This window comes from Chenopodium album, chromosome 4 (assembly GCF_948465745.1).
Source record: "Chenopodium album chromosome 4, dcCheAlbu1.1, whole genome shotgun sequence".
NCBI classification, from domain to species: domain Eukaryota; kingdom Viridiplantae; phylum Streptophyta; class Magnoliopsida; order Caryophyllales; family Amaranthaceae; genus Chenopodium; species Chenopodium album.
The window spans coordinates 67,078,850-67,089,455 of NC_137837.1; the positions used below are offsets into that span (position 1 = coordinate 67,078,850).

Sequence of the window (10,606 nt, forward strand, 5' to 3'; positions counted from 1 at the left end):
AAGAGCAAGTTTAGCCACAAGTCTTAAGATTTGGATGTGACATCATTTTTTGTGGTCCCCATTGAAAATAATGTCATCAAATTCTTGTTAAGACTCACTAACACTTGTCCAAATTTATCACTTTAGCCTTAAGACTCAAATATATGACATATATATTTTTTTTTTATCTCTTTATATGTAAACAAGTGTTAAAAAAATAATAATAATAATAAAAATAAAATTGAGGTGGGTCCCAATCTCAAGTCTTAAGTTGAGTCTTGAAATTTCAAAACTCAACTTGAGACTTGCTTGAGATTTAAGAGGAAAGGGGGAAGTCTTAAACATAAGTCTTAAGACTCAAGATGATGATGTCACCCCAAGTCTTAAGACTTGGGGCCCAACTTGCTCTAAGCTTACAACCCCATATTGTATTATGTAGAGTACTAACAACTGTTTGTTAAGTGGTATTAAATGGTGATAATGGGATTTAGTTTAGTTTGTTCATATATTTGTATGATAATTAATGTCCATTTTCAGGGTAATGTCATCTCTTTTCCTCCACAAATTTCCATTACCATCCATTACGAATCTAGGGTGGTATTGGGCAGTAATGGATATTTGTGAAGGAAAACACAATTTTAAGGATGAACTTGCATTACTTTGGAGACGATGTTAATTTGCTTGACCAATTTTATATATATTCAGTCACATTACAACTACTTACAACAAGCTACCAAACACGTGGCAAGAAAAGTGATGTGATTGTTATCAAAAGGAGTATTGATCAACTTTTGCTTCCTTGCAGGGTTAAGTCATTGATTACCTCTCACTCCCTCACACCTATTTCTCCTTTAGTTTTGCTGATTTGTTGCTTGTTGGCCGAAATAAACTTCTACTTGATGGTTAACCTTAGTCTTATTTAATTGAGTAACTTAAGTTGTTGAAACTTAATTTGTTGTAGTTTGTTGTTGTATTCATTTTCAATGCTGAATAAGACAGTATTTTCTTCATTTCATATTGTCTTCACATATAAGTACATTACTTACTAAAGCTTTAAATTGCTAGTGAGCTCGAACCTCTATTCATATTGATTTCACTCTGGTTTCAGTAAGCAGCATGCAAGCCACTGCTACTTCCATTTCATTAGGATTTGATGATTTTTATATATATGACCTATTGTTCAATGTCAAAGAACATAGCTAAAGTTGAAAAATGGTTTTGATGAATAGGGATAGGTTTTTTAACTAAACATGGTATGGATTCTATAAGTGGTTAGAAGTTCTTAGAGCACACATGTTCAACTTACGACTATTGGCATTTTTTAACATCAAATATGTGAATGGGAATATGGGTAGATATAACAATTGTTGTTATTCCCATCTTGCATCATATCTATAGAGCCTATGACATGGTATTTGTCAACCAATTTCCATCCATATTCAATGATATAAGAATGTTAGATGGTGTATGAGAAACTCCCTCCATCCTCTAATAATTTTCCTATTAAGATTGAGCTTGCATAGTTTAATATTATAGTAGGGATTGTAACTTTTTTCTGTTATATGTTGTTAAAGTGATAGTAAAAGGAAAAAAAAAAAAAAAGATTACGTGAAAGAGAGTTAGTTAAGGCCACACATCACATGGGATGTAAAATGAGTATGAGAAGGAGAGATATTTAGATAAGGGGTTGTAATGAATGGGGTGAGAATGCTAGAATTTATATTTAAGGTATCATGACAATTGTTTCAATAATGGCCAATGTAACATACATTACATTTGTTAAAGGGTAGAGGGAGTATGCTTCTCTTGATTAACATATTGTCAATATGATAAATTGACAAATCATGCTTGCCTCTAAATCTTATTAAATATCAAGTGGAGAATCACATTTTGGGATTTAGTTTCTGAAGGTTGAATCTAAAGATGCAGAACATACGCAGGGATGTCATATGTTATAAAGCAACAATCCTTAAAAGAGTTGTGGAACATGTGATTAGAGTCAATTTGTTCGAACGTCTATGAAGGAACTGCGTTGGTTTAAATATTAAAGAAGATTTCAATTAATAGGGGTTTGGACTTCATAATGTTAAATTGGTCACTATCGAGAGATGACAATATTGATATTAAACGTACTTAGCTAAACTGTGGGATTTAAATGCTCTTTTATGGATATTCATTTTGGACGTAGAATAACTTTGGGTCTCTCTCTCTCTTTTTCTTTTTGTCTCTGTTTTTAAATCCTTGTAATTAATACTTTTGATACTTCCACTTTATATTGTTTACTTCCTTATCAACAAGGTATTCCATTATTATGTTTAATATGACAAACTTCATATATCTTTACCTTTGAAATAATATATATGCGATTAGGTAGTAAAGAGAAGGCATTGCCTCATCTACCACAATAAAAGAGAAAAAAAGTTTCAGAGTCTTGAATCTCTCTCATATTCAATCCTCAGGAATGTGAAACATGCTTTGAGCCCTAGCCAATCTTGCTTTGCATTTTATGCACCAAAAGTGTTTATTAATGCAAGCATTTAAGTAGCTTTAATCTTCTAAGCTACTTCTTTGCATATATATTGTATTCTTGTAAGGTTTTGATGGATATATGTTTTCAAGTTTTCCAAATTTCTAAAATTCGTACATCATCGTTTAAATGTCACCCTCATCTATGTTTTATTTCATAGCATCCAACAATATTGGCTCCTTTTTATCATAAATAATGCTCATATAATTTTGCAATATGATGTCTTTTCAATCCTCCTGGTACCTTATTGTGAGACGGTGGAGAATGTAAGGAAGAACCCATTCCTCAAGCTTGTCCTTCGTGAAATGGTTGGTTTAGAAGGAGCCTTGGTAGGAAACAAAATTACTTTCATGTTTCTAGATTTTTTTCCTTTTCCATATAAGAACTAAGGGGATACCACATCCACTTCAAAAGGCTTATGCACAAAATGTTAAACACCATGATAATAAGAAAAGAGTATTTACATATTCTGTTTAAATGTAGCTTAATTTGAACAACTTCTTCCCTTAGCTCACTAATAACTAGCTGGGTATGTAATTGCTTTGTTTAAATGGGATTAAGAAAAAATCCCTATTCTATTCAACTTATCACAATAGATAGATGCATATTTATTAGAGTAAACAACCCTTAAAATCTCTGGGTAAGAAGTAGCATTATCAAATACTACACATTTGTGGTGTACATTCTTCAAAGTCACTAAGATCTCTTATGATACTACAATTTTGAAAAGTCTCTGTGGAATCTTTCAAACTATCATTTAAAGTTTTAGACAATGTCTCCCACTGTAAGTAGTACCCTATACTTGACAACACCCAGCGCAACTTTGATGAGCTTTAATTTATTCTTCACAACTGAACTTTTATTTATTAAAATATTATTTTATTTGGTAACAAATATAACTTTCTTGCATTTTCATGTTTAAATTTGATTCTCAAAGGTGATAATCTTGAAGCTACAAACTGTCATCATCCATCACTTTTACCAATTAAGTCCTTTTTAAGGTTAAGAGAGGGATGGGGGAAGTTGCCAAATCTGAGATTTGACAAGCATTAATATCAAAACAATTTATTCAGCCAATCAAGGTACTTCCAACTTGAATAAAGGAGTCTACAAAAGAAAATCTATAAATTAAAACAAAATCTTCCATGCAAGAACCTACTGTGATATTCTGCGAACTTTAAACAACATTTAAAAATGGTAAAACCCTTTCCATTGAACCAATAGGAAAATTAATCTACTGCTTGTCTCTTTCTTGGACGTGTTCAACAAAAATGTTAGCATATTACTCCAATTTGAAAGTTTATTCTTTGATTTATTTACTCATAATTGAACAAACAGGCCACAATGACCAAATGCCCTAAAGGCTAAAGGTCAAAACAGGAGCAAACCAATTTGTGATCAATAGGCTTAGGGAGTGGTTCAACAATCAGAATGACCATAGGAGTGAATAACAATCTTAGAAAGTGAGTGAAACAAGGAATGAAATAAGGTGAAAATTTCAAATCTTCCTAGCATTGAGGAAAGTCAAGCAAGTGGAGTTAAGACCTGACCAAATTGGGAGGAAGAGGTGAAGGGAGATGCAACAAACTTAACACAATTTTTTGGGATCTTTGGAGGCTAAAGAGATTAAGTACATGGAGTAGCTGCTGCTAGGTGAGGAAAACCTAGCTAGAATAAATTGTTGGGTGATTTGAGAGGGAGTGTTATATAATTAACTTTTTATAAATTGACAACGTCACTTGACAAATGTATATTTCTGTCAGGGCCCTGTGCTATATATATATATATATATATATATATATATATATCAAACAGTAGAAATATGTTTACCTTGGTCTTATGGATTAATTGTGGTGTGATCAAAATTTGAGGTTTTGAGATCTTTTTTCCATCTATGACCTTAGGGAAGCTAGTGAGTTCTGACAATTTTAGGATTAAAAGCACAAATTTTACCATGGGAACCAAACACGTTTATTATATTAGTTTCTCTTGAGATACATTTGTAATTCTTTATGGTTAAGTAGGAATGTAGGATTATAAGTAGCATTTAGATGTTACAGCGTTGGAGTTAAGGCAATTAATATGACTACTTGTGTACCCATGGTAGCCAAAGGGTTTTTTTTTGTTTTTTTGTTTTTTTTTTTTTTTTTTTTTGTTTTTCCTGTCTTGTTTCTTTTTGTTGCTTCACTTAGTTTTAGTGTGTATCATTATTAGTTAACTGGAATTAGCTGGGGGTATTTAATTGCTTTAGTTTGTAGGATATTGACTTATTTCTCTTATTATGTTTTCTCAATGGTGTCTTGCCTTCATCTTCTTATAGACTCGCCTTAATTTTTGTCTTTTTGTCTTGTCATCTGCCACTTTATGTATTGCATGAGTACATGGCATCAGTTTATAGTAGCTCTTTATTATAATGTGCAGACAGAAACAAACAAACATTTGTTATGGGCTTCAACTACTCATCATATGGAGTTTCTTTATATATTTATAAGAATTGCTAATGCAACATTGGCCATGTAATTTAATGCAAAACTATGATATTTGGAAACGTTAAGAGAAGTGCACGTTCCTCTTCAAATAGCTAAATCAACAGATTTTAAGAATTAAGAAGATATGGACCCTATGTCGTATATAGAAATTACCATTCTAAGTATATGCCTTATTCAGAGTTGTAAGAAATGTGATATCTTATTTGGAACAGATCTCTCTTGAATGCAAGTAATTGTGTGAAGCATCATGCTCAAACAGCATGGAAGAGAGTTTCACATAAACAGATTTTTGGATCTCCTTTATTCAATAGACTTGTTAAAGATATCAACTTGGTTTCAATGAGGTATCATGTTGTGATTAACGGTGCTTTTGGGCTAATGTTTGGAAGTCTCACAATGGCACATGCAACAGGTGCTGATACAGATTGCTTACCCTTTGGAAACCTATCACATGTGTCTATTGAAGATAGACAAGCCTACATGACTATCCTATTCTTAGTTATGCTAGAAGTTCTTGTTTTGCTAATAAGAGCTCTTTATTTGGCAATTTTGTTCACACTAAGTATGTTAATGGCTCCATTTGTAGATACTATTGGACCCGAATTTAGAAAATTATGGCTTCAGATTATCCATCAAACTCTAAGACAAGTTGGTCCAGCATTTATCAAATAGGGTCAGTGGGCAGCCACACGACCATATCTATTTCCTGTTGATTTATGTTCTGAACTCGCAGAGCTTCAAAGTAGAGCTCCAGAACATAACTTTGAGTTTACAAAAAGCATTATTAAGAAAGCATTTGGTCGGAAGATCTCTAACATATTTGAAAGTTTTGAGACCATACCTGTTGCATCTGGAAGTATAGCTCAATTATACTGGGCATCTTTGAAGTTTCAATACCCATGTTAAAAGGTCAAACCTATAGAAGTGGCTATAAAAGTCAGGCATCTTGGGGTAAGTGAGTCAATCAGGAGAGATTTTGTTATCATTAATTCAGTTGCTAAGATGTCAAATTGCATTCCAGTGTTGAAGTGGCTAAGACTAGATGAAAGCGTGCAACAGTTTTCTATTTTCATGGTGTCACAAGTTGACCTTTCAAGGGAAGCTTCTCATCTGAACCGCTTCATATACAACTTTCACATATGGAAGGATGTATCCTTCCCAAATCCTGTTTATCCGCTTGTTCATCCTGCTATGTTAGTTGAGACATTTGAGCAAGGTGAGAAAGTGGCTCATTTTGTTGATGAACTTGAAGGACGTAACCGTATTAAAGTAGCTTTTGCTGACATTGGCACTCATACCCTTCTGAAGATGATGTTGGTAAGAAGAATCATATTTTGTATTCTTGGTAACCATATGAGTGGTTGATATTATATTTCACAGTCCCCATTAGATAATTTAGTTATCTCTCTGATGTTCCTTTTGACATATATTCACTTTGCATATCAAAGTTTTTTGTGAAGTATTACCATAAAACTGTTCATAATCATCATGACTTAGACTAGTTTAAAAAATTCATGATGTCATGATGCTCCATTACTGCGTTACAACACAATTTGGGTGATAGATATGTCGCAGTGCCTCCGATGCATCTTGGTTAAGTCTGGATTTTGTTAATTGCAACCATGCCATCAATATCATGCAAGTTTCTACAAAATTTTTTCATGTACCTCCTCCGTGTTTTTTTAAATGTTACACTTCCCATTTCCGGCCATGTTTTTTTAAGTGTTACACTTCCTTTTTTGGCAAAAGGTTATATTAAAAAATTAAATCTCTCTCCTCTCATGGTCCCCACACAAACCCACTACTACTTTTTTTAATTATATCTTTCCTCACACATTCAGTACTTTTCAATAAACTATTAACCCCACTATCTTTGTTTTACAATTTTTTGATACTCCAACTACCCCACTTACCTCTTATTTTATTTAAGTCAATTAAATTACCTAAAACTATGTGGCGGTCAAACTGTAACACTTAAAAAAAACAAAGGGAGTAGCCTCGACATTTAATTGCACTTTTGTATAGAGAAACTTATGAATTGTAAGGTATTATATTCTTATGCTGATTTTTATTTTCTTTATTTCAGGTAGATAACTTCATTCACGCAGACATGCATCCTGGCAATATTCTTGTACGGGAAGCTCTGAACAAGTCTTCTCAAAAGCGGCTACTGAAGTCAAAGCCTCATGCTGTTTTCTTTGATGTGAGCATAACTTTTTAAAAGTGACCAAATGAATTTATTGAATTTCTTTAAGGCAGTTGCTTGTCGGGATAGGTGCATGATATGTCTATTTTATATAGTATTTTATCCCCGTCCCTCGGTCATAATTAGTAGTGTTTTTGGCTCTTTATAGCCACTTTTATTACTAATTGGTGTTTTCTAGTGTTTTCGTAGTTTTGGTTGACTTTTGTAGAAATTTGCACTTTTGGAGCATTTTCCCGAGATATTATGGAGTGACTACGAGCATTGGAGGAGCACGACTAGTTTTTTATAGCCCAGGGCCGGTTAGAGTCATCAAACCGGTGATTAAGGGCTTAGAATTTGAGATTCCGAGGCATTTGGACCGAGTATTCAAGACCCGAAGAGGAAATCCGGATTAGGCCGAAGAATCGGAACCCAATCGAAGTCCATAGCTTGCCCAAGTGTCCGGGCTCGGCCAAAATAGGCACCGCCCGAAGGCGCGCCCGGCCGGGCGGGGAAGAGTAGTTCGCGCCCGAGTTCGCGCTCGGCCGGGCGCGAGAGAAGATTATAGTGGAGAAAAGGCTGGTCCGATCGGACGACCCTTGGCCCAGTCGGGCGCGAGGTTTATTAGGAGCTGATTCGGCAGTTTATCTTAGTTTTAATTAGGAGTAATTATTTTTTGGTATAAATACGATTTTAATCCTTTTGATTAGTACCCTCTTCTCTTAGACTTTCTCTCTCTACTTAGTTTTAGATTAGTTTTTCTCTCTACAACTTTGTTCTTAATTCAACTCCTTAATTCTGATTACTTTGGTAACGATTTCTTCTACTTTAATCTCAGTTATTTACTTTATTTCTTTCATCATGTCTCCTTTAATTTCTTTATTTAGTTTATATTTAATTATGTCTGAGTAGTTTCCTTTCTAGGTTTTGTGGGAATCCATAAATAATATGAAGGGGTAATTTATTGTTGTTGATTGTCAATGTTAGATTAATTTCCTATTGATTGATTTAATACTCTGTGACTAGATTAGGCGCGATCTTTTATGCTTGAGTTTAACAATATTGATTCGAGATTCGAGAGATGGGAATTGATTTTTAGGTCTAGTTTCAATAGGCAAGTTAATTTATAAATGGTTAAGTCGAGATTCGAGAGATGAGATTTAATACCGGTAGAATAATTCTGTGATTGTAATACGTAGCGAAAGCCCTTTATGATCTGATTAATTGATGCATTGATGATTATTATGTTTTACCTTGGAATTTATTTATTGGTGAACCTATGCCCTAGGTCTTTTATTCATTGATTTTCTCTATTCTTATTCTTCTCTACTTTTACTCTCCGTAGTTTTGTTTCCTTTCACCATAATATTATTTTGTTACTTAATAATTTAGATTGCTTTAATTAATTAGGAATAGAAAGACCAGTTTCCCTGTGGATTCGACCCTACTTCCCTATCTGCATTAGTTAGAGGACTTAGGAATTACTTTTGATTGGGTGATACGACTTTAGCCTGTCAGTGCACTGCTGCTGAGTGCACCCTGCAATTGTCAAAGCAACAGAGTTGTCTAGATCCAAAGGCCTTGATTAAGGTGAGCTGACTCGCGGTGACAATGGAATTAATACTTTCAATCATTTGGAACTTTGGAAGTAATAAAAAGGCTTCAGTTCAATATACTTTTTTCTTGCATCTAATAGCATTGTTATTCCCATGGGTCTGCCATTTAGAATCTGTATCCATAGATTCTCAATCTATTTTATTTATTTCTTTTCTATTTCAGTCTTTCCTCTTTTGGTGATATGAGGCTGGATGAGAAGGTGGTTTATAACTAAAATATGAAGAATAAATCATGCAAAAGATGTCTAAGTATAGAGAAAAAGAGTATTTTGGCATCTTCAATTTTTGTTGCTCACACAGTCACATCCACCCATCTCTCTACTTAGATATCCAAAACTTGGATAAGAAAAGCTTTGGCATTCCTTGTCTCATACATTTATTGATGCTGGTATTTTGACTCTATGCATTATACATTATAACCTTAGTAGTTAGATGATATCTTGATTGTGTGTTTGGCTTTGTCCTTATTTTCGGTGTATTTAATCAACTATCAGGAGGCCAAGGAGTCTTTTGACTTTTAGGGTACTCCATAAGGTGATCTTATACATCTAGCTGATTGTATGCATCACTTGCTCGAGAAAGTCAGGTGTCACATAGTTAACATTGATGGGAATGTCTTCACTGTTTTTGTTACAACTTTGGTCCTTGAGGTAATCACTCTTCCTACATGTATGTGCACTCTATGACCCCAGAACATAGTAGTAACACAGATTGTGGCATTTATTGAAACTGCATTGTAATGCTTCTCGTGGGGTTTCAATCCTTAATATGATATATTTGAGTTTTTTGTCCCACTATTTAGTTAGGTGATGTAAATTTAGACTCAAAATTCTTATACTAATGAAGAATCACCATATAATATTTTTTATTTGATTTCCTATAAGTGGATATGCCTAGTTACCTTCTGCTAATGATTTTTTGATTCGATACTGAAGCCAAGTTTCCGATTATACATTTAAATATATATTGCTAGTCAAACAATTCTCTACATGTAAGCTGTCTGACTTTTCACATGTTGATATGCCTGCTCTGTGATCCTTTCAAATCTAAATTTACTTTTGTTAATTAAGTAGATATGCCTGCCAGGCTGCTGTATATTCCTGATGCTCACATCAAAATTTATGGTATTTGTCCTTGTTGTAGGGTTAGCAACGGAAGCTTGATCCTGGATACGACATGATGCACACACTTTAGACATTGTTATTTAAAACTAACTTGGCAGAGTCCCTTGCATATACTATTGAAGGAATCATGGCCCTATAACAGCTTCTTCCTTGACATTCAAGCACAATTTGTGGTAGTAAAACTACCCAACAATTTGGTAAGCAATAAGAGCAAATTAGCAACATCGGCCACTTTTTAGCCTTGTGAACAATTTAATTTTACTGTACATACTTGTTACTATTGACTAGTGAAAGAGGTAGTGCCTAGAGGATGGGGAAAGTGGTGGTGGTGGCAGGGAGAGGTGGTTTGTGAATAGCTTAAAGTTATTGATATGGTCATTCTTTGCTACTTTTGGGTAGTGACAAATGCTGGTTAGGAATCTAATTCATGATATATATAACAAAAATTCAAGATACAGAACTACACTCGTCATTTGACTTAATTTTGAAGGTGTGCCGTCAACGTATCATCAAACACACTAAGTCTCGTATTAATTCCTCTTTTCCTTGTTTTCCTTTTTCTTCAGATGTTATAGCAACAAATGACTACATACTCGAACCAAAATTTGCTTCAAGAAATTTTTCTTTTTGAGAGTAAAATTGTAGTCATTTCATGCAAATATGACAGGGTGTGCTTTTGCCTTTTC

General features: G+C 34.0%; 1 pseudogene; it reads left to right on the plus strand.

Annotated features, from left to right (window-relative positions):
* The first annotated feature begins 5,040 nt into the window (after positions 1-5,040).
* On the plus strand, positions 5,041-10,149 carry LOC145628051 (uncharacterized; annotated as a pseudogene).
* Positions 10,150-10,606: the final 457 nt, after the last annotated feature.